We start from the raw sequence: 13,468 nt of genomic DNA, 5'->3' as shown, positions 1-13,468 counted from the left end.
CCACCATCCCCTGGAGTCCAGGGTAGCCCAGGAGTGGGCAAGGCCACGGGGCTGGAGAAGCCAGTATCCCTGCTCACGTGGCGGGAAAGGGGCACATGGCTGGCCATCTGGAAAGATATCCACGTGAGAAGAGAGAACTTAGGTCCCTAGAGAGAGGCTGACAGTCTACATTAAGAGACTGAAAAAATAAAAAGACTCAGTCAACCAGACAAAAGTAAATAGACATTTGTTTTAAAGCTGCAATGAGGGGCTTCCCTGGTGGCGCAGTGGTTAAGAATCCGCCTGCCAGTGCAGGGGACACAGGTTCGAGTCCTGGTCCAGGAAGATACCGCGGAGCAACTAAGCCCGTGTGCCACAACTACTGAGCCTGTGCTCTAGAGCCCGCGAGCCACAACTACTGAAGCCCGCGCACCTAGAGCCCGTGCTCCCAACAAGAGAAGCCACCGCAATGAGAAGCCCGCGCACCGCAACGAAGAGTAGCCCCCGCTCACCACAACTAGAGAGAGCCCGCGCACAGCAACGAAGACCCAATGCAGCCAAAGATAAAATAAATAAAATAAAATAAATAAATTTATCAAAAAAAAAAACACCTGCAAAGAAACAGGGGATACATGTAGCAAGCCAGGTACATGAGAACTAATATTTTTGTTGTGAGACAACCTGAACAAATTGGTAAAGATTAGAGGACCTTGGAACACAGACCCACAAACTCCCTGAGCAAGAGGAAAGTTACCCAGTCCTTGTGCAAAAGCCTCCAACTTCACCAAAAAGGAAACAAAAGCCAGTGATGTGGCAGAGGCAGCAGGAAGCGTGAACGTCAACGCCCTCTGAACCAGTGATTCCCGGTCTCGAGATCCGTCCCAGGGGCAAATCCAGCACGTGGAGGGCATCTCGGCAGCACCACGGCCAGGCCGGGCGCTCTGAGCACCACGCGGGACACACAGACGTCCCTGGGAGTCTCAGAGGCGGTGACAAAACGTTGCTGCACTGAGGTCACCGTTACAGGCAACTGGCATCTACACAGACCGCAGGTGACACAGGACCCTGCTTGAGGCCTGCGGGTGGCTGTGAAACTTCTCTCCACGTGTCCTTTCCCATTGCTTTTCTAACTTGAAAACTAACCGGGCAGGGGAAGTGCAGCCCTGTAAAACCTCCTTCCTTCCGTTTTCAGAAGGACCCGGGGGGACCCCTCCTCCCCCAGCGTCAGATGGAAGCGGGGCGGAGGGGACGGGCCCGCTTCCCTCCTTGCCGGGTCCCGTCAGGCGGTTCTGTCTGGGACTCCCCACCCCGCAGGCGGGAGCTGCCTTCCTTCCTGATTCAGCCCGGCAAGCAAATGATGTGGCCGCCCGGGGAAAGGGGACGAAGCGCCAAGTGTCCGCCCTGCCACCATCAGGATGCCGCTCACAGCCCACGCGCCCCCCTGCCCAGCGGGGCCCCTGCTGGCAGCTGCCAGCTCACGCCACGCCAGCCCTGCTCCTCCTGACAGCCGCTCACAGCAGCCCTCGGCGGGGGGGGAGGTCTCCGAGAGCCCACTCCGTCCCCACGGCCCTGCCCCCAGGCCCCTGGGGCTCCTGGAGAGGCGAGCAGTTCATGCCGCTGCCCAATGAGGACCGGGTGCCAGGACACCTGACCACCCCTCCCAGGCGGGTCCGGGCTGCGAGGGAAGCCCTCCCCGTCACACACCCCACCCCCCCCGGGCTGAGGGGCGGCCCACCCTACCCCAGGACGACCTCATCTCAACTACACTATCCAACCCAGTTTCCCCCAACTTCCTGATGAAGAGATGGAAGACTGACACGGATGTTGTCCATGGACAGTGAGGGGGGGCCGGGGGCCAGACACCAAGACCCCCAGAGCAAAGCTCTCCCCACAAAGCCAGTGTCAGCGGATGCCGTCTCCACAGAGCTCACCTGCACCTTCCGTCCAGCGGCTGCCATGTGTCCCACTCCCGCCCCAGCCCCCATCCAGCCCTCCCTGGATCCAACCAGCCCCCAAATCCCTGCACACCCACCGCGCACTCCCCACAGACCCGGCCCCTCCACGTGCACCCACAGGCCCCCGGGCAGCTCCCTTCACGCCCACCCCTCAAGGTGGGGCAGCCCCTCAGAGCAGGACCTGCTGCCGCCCCAGCTCCCCGTACCTCCACGTGGAAGTAGACGTGCTGGGAGACGCTCCCTGTGGCTACCCTGCTCAGAGCCGCAACATCTGCAGGGAGCCCTGCAGCCGTGGAGGCAAGCAGACAGAGGGACAGGGCGAGGGGAGCCTCCAGGCAGCGACCCTGCGCTGCGGGCCCTCGGCACACAGGACTGAGGCCAGCTCTGGCCCCGGGACACAGAGCACGCTGCTCTGGAAACCCGCTGAATGGCTCCTGGACACACAAAGGCCGCAGTGTCTAGGGAACACTGGACTTGGAAACCACAAAGGACTTTACTTTCCCTCCCAGACCAAGATTTAGAAAAAAGTGGTTCCTGGTCCAGCACTTGCCACGTCCCAGGTCCCAGCCATTCTCCTCGCAGCATGGGGCCCGCGACCCCCGGCCAAGCTCCCGTCTGAGTGCAGACAACCAGCTCAGCCTGGCTTCATCTCCTGTTATCTGGTGGCTCTTCTGCTGATCCCAGGATAAACAACATCCTTTCTCCCAAAGGAAGCAACCCTTGTCCCAAACCATATTCCTGGGGAGTCACAGATGTTGAGCGAGGACGGGACTCTCCCTCCACCCCACCCAAGGCCAGTCCCAGCCGGCCACCCGGCCCTCTGCCAGGTCTCTGTTCTCCAAGAAGACAGCCCCAGAGGCCCACAGCCCTGCAGGACCCCGACATGCACACAGCTCCAGGGCAGCCCGTGGGGCCCTGTGTCGGGCCACCCCGCCCGGGGAGCAGTCTGGGACACTCGAGACCCAGAAGACACAGGTGACCACTCCCCCCAATCATGCCAGGCTCAAGATGTTGGCTCACGCCCAGTGACCCACGGGTTCCCCCGAACTCGAGGCCGGTCAGGGAGCCACTGCCCCGACCCCGGATCCAGCCTCAGTTAGCGGGACCCCAAACGTTCAGACGCCCTGCTGACTGCACGCCCACCAGCCTCCCCGTGAGCCGGACTCCGGGTGACCCACTGTCTGTGGGACATCCCATCGGTAGCTCGACTCCGCCACACTCAGCTCGGAGCTGGAGCCTCCGCGGGCCCTCCTCCTGGGTGGCACCTGTACCAGCAGCTGCTCAACTCAAAACCCTGGAAGGAGCCCTTGATCACGTGATCGCTGCACAGCCACCTATGGCGAGCAGGGCCCCCGCCTCCCAGCCAGGCTCCACACCTGTGCTGCTCTGCCCCCGCCCCACCCTCCAGCCCAGCCGGGTCTGGTCCAGGCAGCCACACACCTCACGGAGCCCCTTCTCCAGGTGGCGGGAAACCAGACTCCGGAGCGTCCTGCCGAGACCCCTCCCAGGGCTTCCCCCACTGGGCTCCAGCCCTGCTGACCCTCGGGGGTCCTCCAGCCATCACATGTTGTTCCTACTGCGCGCCCAGCACTTCAGGTTCGGGGACGTCCCCATGCCAGTTCCTCCTCTTCCAAGTGCCCCCCTCGAATTCGATCAGCCCGTCTGGCTTGGAGTCCTGCAACTTCCGGCGAGCTCCCTGGTTTAGGATGTGTGCCCCCAGCCCCACCGGTTAACGTACATGCCCGAGGGCAGGTGCTGAAGGCGCCCAGTCTGTCTCAGCAGGGCAGGCACACGCTGGCCATTCAGTGACAGAGGGGACGTTGCACAAAGGCAGGGCCCCCACGACTGGGCCCTGAGGGCCGGGAGAGCCAGGCCCCCACCCTGCGCCCTGAGTCGCCCAGCCACAGAAGCCTCAAAGCAAAGGGCTGTCCCTGGACTTTGCCCTCGACCCCTCCTGGTGAAGCAGGAAGTCCCTAAATCCGTGAACACATCCAGAGCTTAACTCCAAGGCTTCGACAGCCCGGGGCGTTTCTCCAGGAAGAGGCCTGCGTTCTTCAGGGGCTTTCCGTCCTACACAGGTCAGGCCAAGACAGGCCCCGTGCCAGGAGCGGAGTTTTCTGCACTGTAACAGGAGAGCTGCCCAGGGTCCTGCTGGCTCTGAGACCCCGCCACGGGCCAGGGTGGCCGGGGGTGGGGGTGGGGGAGCCAGTTAGGAAGAGCAGGGGAGCTGGGAGGGCACCGTTGAAGCTACCACACCCTCCTCTGTGAGCTGGGACCATGCATGCCCTAGCGACACCCCTGCGCGTAGACGTACAAACATTTATTATAACCTCAGTGATAAGGATGCGTTGCACGGGTACAAGTAGTAATAAAACGTCCAACACTCTTTACTGTAAACCCCACACAGCCAAGCGGCGCCCACAGGATGCCTGCACTAAGTCGTGCTGAAAGGCTCCCTCCGGTCAGCCAGGACTGCAGCTGCCCAACAAGTGCGGGTCCGGCCTGAAGGTCGGCTGACGGCCTTGTTTACGTGAACAGGACACGACAGGTGGGGAAGGAAGACAGAACCTTATCCGTTTGTCTAGGACGGGAGAGACGTCCTTGCTGAAGCGGACGACAGTATTCTAACAGGAGGAGGTTTCCTCAGCCTCCCTGTGCCCTCCAGTGAATGCGGCGGAAGTTATACGCGTAACCTTCACCTGCACGTCAGCATTTTCTCCATCACTCTCGTTACTCTAGACAAGCGACAAAATGAGAAGTGAGGCCCTAATCTGCGGTATCTGCCCGTTTCCGTGGTAGAACCGCTCCCATCGTGGCCATGTGCAAGCCACCAAAGTGACGTCCGGCAATGAACGAGCACACGGGTGGTAAGAGGTGCCCAGGGCCACCGGCCACAGGATTTCCATCAGGCCCAAGAGATGCTAGCCAGCTCAGGATCATAACCCAGTGAGAAAACGTAGTGAAACAGTTCAGAAACGAGCATTTAACGTTGACACCTCTGCTCTCAATATAACTTATCTAACTTTATACGCTCATTTTATTAGCGGCCAGCTCACAAAATTCCTGAAAACTTCACAGTCAGCTCTTGCAGGCCCTCGTGAGCAGCTCTAACGCACCACCGCCCCGGTCCCTCCGTCCCAGGCTGTCTCGGCCACGCAGGGAGCAGAGCAGGAAACACCAGTGTCCCCGCCTGACCGCCTCCTTCCCTGGCACAGCTCGGGGGCACAGGTCAAAGTGAAAGTCCCTGAGAGGACCGAAGGGGTCAAAGACAGCCCTGGGAAGCAGGACCCAGACACCACGCTCAGGCAGGCCAGGGGGGCAGGGTAGGGGGAGTGCACAAAAGAACATGCTGGACCCGAGCCTCTAGGTGGGGGCCCACGAGCCCAGGGCCAGCGGCAGGGAGGTCAGGCGGGCACACTGTCCTCGTGCCCTGCTCATTGCCATCCCGGCCCGGCCCCCTTGGGTCCCCATACGAGACGCCAGGTCTCCCTGTGTCCCTTGGGGACACTGTCCAGGCCATTCCCTGCCACCAGCTAACACCCCGTTCTTCTACCTCTGGTCCAGCATCCCCTTCCCGTCCAGCCAGGCTGCTCCCACCCTCAGTGACGTCACCCCTGCTCAGGCCCCACGTCGCCATCACCTTGGCTGGAGGGCTGGAGGGCAGGGCACCGTCACCTGTCAGGTCGGTTCCAACTGTCCTACGTACTGTCGTGTTCAGAGACACCCCTGGGAGCAAGCGGGCTCTGCTGGGCTCCGGACGTGAGCTAAGTCACCTGATGGTCTCGAGACCCCGGCTGCCTCTGCTGCTGACCCTGCAGGTGTCACATGACCTCCACGCCCTGGTTTCCTTGGTCACACAGAGGTTAACGGCAGTCCCGGCTCAGAGGGCAGCCAGAGGATGACGTGAAGCGTGCGGGGAAGGACTCAGGGGCCGCCCGGTGAGCAGCAGTAACCATGGGAAAAACTCAGACGCCACTTCCCAAAAGCACTGAACAAATGTCACCACCCTGCATTACTCTCCATCTCCACAGAACCACCGGCACTTTACTTTCGGGGGGGGCTGTGGAAGGGAGGGTAAGAGGCTCTGGGACATCCCAAGACCGCCCCCCGCCCCCGGTCATCACCAGCTTCCAAGGACCGCAGACAGTGGGCGACACAGAGAGCTCAGACTAGAGGCCCCGGGAAGCCAGAGGCCGCTTCAGAGAGCACCAAGCACCAAGGCTCAGCTGCGCTCCCAGCTCGGCGTGACCTACGCCCTCTGACCCCCGCCCTGGACCAGCCCCAGAGGGTCAGGAGGGAGGTGTGTAGAGGCTGGTCATGCCCAGCCCTCCCTAGGCCTCAGCCCCCTGGCTGTAAGGCGGCAGTAAGCAAGAGTGGCACCTGACACAGACGTGGGCTGTGCCGACCTGAGGACCCACGCTTGGGCACTCGGGCTTCAGTCCAGGCTCACGAGAGCACGGACCCTGGACAAAAGCCCCAGGCGAGGGCCTGCGGCCCGTGCTGTGGCGGGAGCGGGAGCCCTCCACGGGGCAAGGACCATCCCTCAGCACTGAGCCTGCAGGGCCCCAAATCTCAGGCAAGAATGACAAGCCCTTCTCCCCACCCCAGGTGTCATGCGTCCTGGTCACAACACTGCGAGGGAAGAGCTGTTGTTAAACCAACTGACAGATGGAGAAACTGAGGCTCGGGGTCAGAGCCTCATCAGGAACATAAGCCAACCTCGCTGCGCTCCAGCCTGCGCCTGCCCAGGCGCCCACCCTCCCCAGCACATGCCTCTGTTCATGCATCCATCACGCTGCCTGAGAGCCCACAGGCCCCCCTGCCTAGAGACCGAGTGGGGAGCCGGGCAGACTGGCCGCACGGCCATTTATCTAAACAAAACAAAGCTAGGAAGAAAACCCAGGGATGAGGTTTGTATAAACCTGTGCTGTATAAACAAGCAGCATAAACTGAACAGTAGGAAGCGCACACCAGGACTCATGTCTGGTGGAAGCATTCTTTTTCTCAAGCTTCTCCATCACTCTTAGCATCCAGGACTGGGGAAGATCCAGCCAGTGAGACAGCTGGGAGGAAACACCTTCCGGACTCCCAGTATCCGTCATGACTTCCTGCCAGCGTCCTGGCCCAGCTCCTGAAAGCAGAGAGAGGCTCTGGCCCACAGCTGTCTGCAAACAGGCTCTTCTCCAAATGCACTGCAGCCCCAGACCGAACGCGCAGGCTCAGCGAACCCACTCTGCAAAGGGCCCCGGCGGTAAATGTCTTAGGTGTGGTGGCCACACAGCCTGTTACAAGTTCTCACTCTGCTGCAGCATGAAACAGGTGTGGCTCTGGGCCATTAAGAATAGTTACGAAAGCAGGGAGCAGTGGGCGGGCCACTTTTGATGTGGGCCATGGCTGGCTGTCCCCTCGTCTCAAGGCGATAAATGCCCAGCAGAACAGGGACTCTCAACTGGGTCCCAGTACTTACTGGCCCCCTAACAGGGAACTGGGCCCTCACCCAGCACTGGGGTCCCACTTCCAGTGACCTTGCCACTCTCATACTCGGGTGTGGGCCTCGTCATCATCAAATCTTCTTTAGGAAAGAAGAGCTAGGGAACCCGACACGTTGAGAGCCACTCTCTTCTGTCCCACCTGGGCCATGTACCGGGGCTTCCCCCGCCCCCTCCTGTATCTCACCCGAGGCAGAGGGGCCAGCCTCCAGCTCTGACTAGCCCACCACCGGAGGCCACCATCCACACTCAGGTCTCAGGCAGGGCCCCTTGCTCTGCGGTGTGACAAGCAGCACAGTGAAAAAGACCTCAGGAAACGAGGAGCTGGCCCTCCCCACCCCTCCCGCCTGGAGCCCTCCGACCCACACTTCAGTACCAAGCACTGCCCCTCCCCCCGAGGGCTCCCCAACTGCCCCACACCTCCCCGCTTCCCCGGATCACTCTGCTCAAGGGCAGGGATCCCAGCCAGTCCCCACCCCGGCGTCCGGGCCCAGCACGCGGCGTGGCAGAGGACCCCAGTGGGTGAGGGAGGCACATTTTAAAGAACATCCTGGTCCCTCTGCGTGAACCCAGCGCCAAGGTAAACGCACGGGGCCTTAAACAGCGCCCGGGAAAAAGGGCTTCGGGGCACCTCCAAACCACTGGCCTGCGGCAACTTCTTCCTTTTTGGAAACTTGGCCCAGCTGAGGACGAGGGGGCTGGACTCGCCCCGGGACATTTACAGGCCCACGGTGGGGGGGCGGAGGGGGGCTGTCAAGCACATCCGCCACAACAGGCTTTCTGTGTTTAAAACACCACCCAGCGCAGAGAAGGTGGAACCCACATTTCCTGCTGAGCTGGCCAAGAAAGGAACACAGCCCCAGGCAAGGCCTGACAGCCGAGGTGCCCGGCCGGCGCACCTTCTGCCTCTGCTACAAAACTCACATCCAGTGACAAAGGAGAAACATTTAAAAATAAATAAATAGACAGGTAGGTAGACAAGCCCTCCGAGTCCTTTCCGCACATGCTGCCCAGGTAACCGCCCACTCGGCAGTTCAGTCTCACACAGATCTCCCGGCTGGGCTGACGCAAGGTGGCAGGTGGGCTGTGCTGGCACGAGACAAGCTGGGTCTAAACGCTCCAGAGGCACGTCACGTAGGGGGCGGGGGTCTGCCCCGGCGCGGCTCCCCATCCGGCGGGAATGAGGAACAGAGAGTGGTAAGCGGGCAGTGAAAGTCTCACGGGCTGGAGCAGAGGCATCCAGGAGTAACAGTAAGGACAGATCTGCTTGGGCGTTTAATGAGCACCTACTATGCACCAGCTGCAGTCGGTACCAGGACGCAGAGGAGGCTGCTCGCGGGAGGCGATGGCTAGTCCTCGGGCTGACAGCACCAAGGAGGCCACCGTGGGCTGCAGAGGAAGGCACCCTGGACAGAGCGCCTATGCCATAACAAGCCAGAAGGAAACGCTGGGGACGGGCGGGGGCAGACGAGGCGCTCGGGTTCATCTGGGGTCATGGCATGGGACAGCAGGGGAGAGAGGGTGGCCTGGCTGGGCCGGCAGGTGTGGACCCATGCAGGGCGCGGATGCACCAGTGGGAGGGGCGACGGCAGGGATCGCCCAGGATGACCCACCTCACTCTTTACTAACAGCCACGCTTTGTGGAAAACAAGCACGTGCTGGATGCTACCAGGCCTCACCTCACTTAATCCTCCCACACCAGCCTCCGGGACCCCGACCCCTCCACGCCTTGTCTCTGGGCCTGGCACGTGCTAAGAACTTAATAAACACAAGCTGCTGCTATTATGGGGCCTCCCCGGCCTCCCCTTCTTAATAAGAAGAGGAAAGTGAGGTTCAGAGAGGGACGCCACAGCTACTGGAGGTGGAAGATGGAGTCCAGGGTCTCGTCCCTCCCGCCCGCCCACCGGGTCCTGCTCAGGGACCTGCTCGCGGGACCAGGGAGCCAGGCTCTCGGAGGTCGCGCCTGGTCAGCAGCAGAGCTGGGGTTCACCGTATCCTCCGCAAACGCTCCGGCCTGATTTTCAGCATGCACGACCAGAAGCATAAACCACAGCCGTGGCGACTACAGAGGACAACACAGCAGTTCCTCAGCAAATTGAAAACAGGACTACCACGTGATCCAGCAATTCCACGTCTGGGTATTCCAAAAGAACTGAAAGCAGGGACTCAAACAGATACCGGTACACCCACGTTCACAGCAGCACAACAGCCCCAACAAGGAAGTAACCCAAGTGTCCACCAACCAGTGAATGGATAAACAAAGTGTGGTCTCTACAGAAGGGGGACATCATTCAGCCTTCCAAAGGAAGGAAGCGGTGACACGTGCTACCACCCTGAGGACATTAAGCTCAGTGATATAAGCAGGTCACAAAAAGACAAACACTATATGATCCACTTATGTGAGGCACCCAGGAGTCAAATCCACAGGGACAGAAAGAAGGATGGTGGGGGCCAGGGGCTGGGGGACGGGGCTGGGGAGGGAGTTTCAAATTGGGAAGATGAGGCAGTTCTGAAGGTGGGTGTACATTAACTGTGCACTAAGTACAATGTGAATGTACTTAAAGCCACTGAACGGTACATTTCAAAAACGGTGTAAACCTTATGTATATTTCACCGAATATTTATTGGTATATAGTGTTATTTACACATATTATGTCATGTGTATTTTCCATATTTACATATAAAGAGAGAGGAAAGGTGGGGAGAATGTCACACAAAACCCTAAAATAATCTATAAACAATGTGATTCCCCTTAAAAGAATAACAAGGGCTTCCCTGCTGGTGCGGTGGTTGAGAGTCCGCCTGCCGATGCAGGGGATGCGGGTTCGTGCCCCGGTCCGGGAGGATCCCGCATGCCGCGGAGCGGCTGGGCCCGTGAGCCATGGCCGCTGAGCCTGCGCATCCGGAGCCTGTGCTCCGCGACGGGAGGGGCTGCAGCGGTGAGGGGCCCCGCGTACCGCAAAAAAGAATAACAAAAAGGTTTTAGAGGAAGCAAGACAAGCTCAGTCTACAGCTTATAAGGAAAAACCAGCCAAGTAGCCGGGACAATTCTGAAAAGCAAGAGTGATGAGGGGAGACTGGCCCTGCCACGTAATAAAACAAGACGCAGCTACAGTCAAAGGTAAAAGTGCGATGACAGCACGTGAATACACGGCAGAGCCGTGGAACGAACGAGAATGTACAGAAACAGACCCAGACCTAACTGGGATCAAAGGGGCCTCCTCAGAGGGGACACACATCATTCAACAAATGATGCTGGGACATCCCGAGCTTTGTGGGCAAAGACAATGCTGGAACCATACCTCACACCCCGCCCCCCGAAATAAATTCAAAATGGACCAAAGCCTTGAGTGTAAAATAAAGAAAGCAGGGAAGGAGCCAGGGGGGCCACGGTGGGGGGACTCAGAACTTGGGGGTCAGGCAGGGCCTTTCCAAAGCAAGACATGACACATGATAAAGGAGACGACAGATTACGCAAAAACACATTTCCGCAAGGCGAAAGCCTCCATAAACAGTCAAAGATAAATGGTAACCCTGGAAAACGTATTTGCAGCACATATTACAAAGGATTAATTTGTCTAATGTTGAAAACAGCCCAGGAGAAAAACGGGCAAGAGACACAGACGGTCCATAGCAAAGGAAAACAAACAGCTCTTAAATACATGAGACGGCAAGCAACCTTCACTTACAAAGAGAAAAGCACAAATCAAAATTACATCAGGAAACCATTTTCCTAACAGACTGGCAGAGACGCAGCATGCGGCTGTCAGGACAGGCCAACGGGGTCCGCTTCCCGCGCCCCCCCCCCCAACTTAGGAGTGGAGCAGAGGGCAATTTTGCAAAATCCAGTGAAACCACACTTCCGTTTCCAGGAATGTCTCCTACTCACACTTGCAAAACGACATGTGGGCGAGGTCGTTTCATTCCAGTGTGTACGCCTGCTACCTGCCAGGAGCGTGGTGCCGCCCCTGTGTCCTGGGGAGAAGGGGTGGGTAGACTCAGGCAGGACGGGGACCCAGCGCAGGCTGCAGCCCCTTCTGAACAAACTCCTGAATGCATGGACTAGGCCACATAAATGAAGTTCAAAATTAAAATTTTAAGGTAAAAGAAATAAGGAGGGTTCAAATAAAACAGAAAAAAAAAAAAAAACAACTTTAAAAAGAGCCCTCACTCTCCACTGCAGGGACATCTCTCCTGGATCTCAGAGTGTGGTCCAGGAGCCCTGGGGGTCCCCAAGACCCTCTCAGGGGGCCCAGGAGGTCAGACCTACTTAACAGCAATCCTCAGACATCGTCTGCTTTCCGTACTTGCCCCCTTCGAGGCCCCACCGGCTATGGGGGTGATGGCGGGGGCCCAGAGAACCCAGCTGTCTTTGATTAACCAGACCCCGCCAAGGCCTGCAAAACCACCAGGTGCCCCCTTCACCACTAGTTTCCCCTTTTGGGGGAAAATAGTGATTTTTTTAAAAAACAAAAATATGTTATTTATGTTAACGTGTAATGGGTTTACAGTTGGCAGTTTTCGATAAATAAATATTTGTAAATTTCTTAGTTTTAATTTCTCACACAGGAAAGAGCAACGGCTACCTACCACGTAAACAGGCTTTCTGATGACTTCGCTCACTCACGATCAAAGGGGCTGCGAGACCAGACTCTGAGAAGCCCTGGCCTGTTCCAGTGCTTCGGGGCAGAGATGCGGGGATGGGCTCGGACACCATGCCCTGAGGGCGCCCCCATCAGCCCCCTGCTCCCCATGACCCCAGCCCTGGCCTTGTTCAGCTGCAGTGGGGCCCCGGCAGGGGGCTGTGTCCACGGGCACAACCCCAGACCCTGGGTGAGGGGAGAGGCAGAGAGCTGGCCACGGGCGTGCGGCAGGCTGGACAGCAGGCCCGGCCTGGCTCCTATACCCAGCCACGGTCCCCAGTGTGCCGCGCAGAGCAGCCCAGGGCTCTCACCCGCACCACGCCCCAGCCTGGCCTCCTCAGTGGAGGTGGAGGGCCGTGGACTGGAGGCCCAGCACCAGGAGAGGGCACGGCCGATGGGGGTGTGAGGGCCCGAGCCATCCTGCCCTTGGGGGAGAGCCTCACAGTGACCTGACATCCTGCCGCTAGGAGAACAGGAGACTGCCAGCACTCAGGTGACACCTGTGGGAAGGGTTACAAGCCGGTGGCAGCGTTCTCGAGATCACAGGCACTGCCGGCCTGGAGAAATCAAGGCGTAAAATAGTCCATTTCCAAAACAGATGCTCTGGAAAGAATAATTCTGTGGCCAAAGGGCTCCTCTCTTCGCAGGACCCTGTGACAAATCGTTCTGCAAACAGCAAGCCGTGCTGGTGCCTTAAAGGTAAGATGAGATTTGCAATCATCTACTTTATTGGCTATTCCCTGGGGAGAAAGCACCGCTGGTAGCAAGATGCACCTGGGATTCTCCTCAGTCAGTCTCCAGAGGAGTCCCCACGTGGGGAGAGCCTTCGGACAGCCACTCTTCCACAAAGGTAATTAAAGCAAAGCGCGCACTTGCTTCGGGGAACAACCGTGGCAGAATCCATCAGCCTGTGTGGCCATGATGCTTTAGGTGGCTGATCTGTGGAAACGTTTTCATCCCCATCTTCCAGAGAACTGAGCGAACACGTTAAGTGCAGGTTACAGCATTAGGTGACATAAACTCTTAAAAAAAATGAATAACCTCAAGCACAACCATGAAAATAACGGCTCACAATCTGAAAAGCCAATGGCCGTCTGCGTCCTACATAATTAATGACACAGCTACCAACGCACACAGGCGCAGGAACATCCCCAGCCCCACCTGCTGCCGCAGGTCCCAACAATCCACTCCCCGTGCGCTGGGGACCCGCTGCGTCTCCGGACATCCCCACTGGACCCCACACCTCAGCCAGCTCCATCCCCACACTGTCCATCACAGTCCCCGGGACCCTCTTCCTGTCCAACACGCCCACCACCCCCGGGGGCTGCAGAGCACTGGGCCACCAGTGACCCCCACCCCCCAGCTCACAGCAGACCCTCCCCACCAGCCTTCAGGTGAGAGC

General features: G+C 58.8%; 1 protein-coding gene across 7 annotated transcripts in view; it reads right to left on the bottom strand.

Annotated features, from left to right (window-relative positions):
- Positions 1-13,468, bottom strand: part of GRAMD4 (GRAM domain containing 4) — a 77,246-nt gene that overhangs the window by 44,681 nt on the left and 19,097 nt on the right. Inside the window, exon 1 of one of the 7 annotated variants that reach the window (XM_027108014.1) lies at positions 5-207. The exons of the other annotated variants lie outside the window; for them this stretch is intronic. The gene's annotated coding sequence lies outside the window, so the exon portion shown is untranslated. Of the gene's footprint in view, positions 1-4; positions 208-13,468 lie in introns of those variants that run through there. 7 annotated transcript variants of the gene reach the window in all.

The sequence above is a fragment of the Aethalodelphis obliquidens genome, unplaced genomic scaffold (genome assembly GCF_003676395.1).
Source record: "Aethalodelphis obliquidens isolate GAN/ISIS:26980383/991018 unplaced genomic scaffold, ASM367639v1 scaffold8, whole genome shotgun sequence".
NCBI classification, from domain to species: domain Eukaryota; kingdom Metazoa; phylum Chordata; class Mammalia; order Artiodactyla; family Delphinidae; genus Aethalodelphis; species Aethalodelphis obliquidens.
The sequence above is the reverse complement of the archived record's forward strand: the minus strand, read 5'-3'. Positions and strand labels throughout refer to the sequence as shown.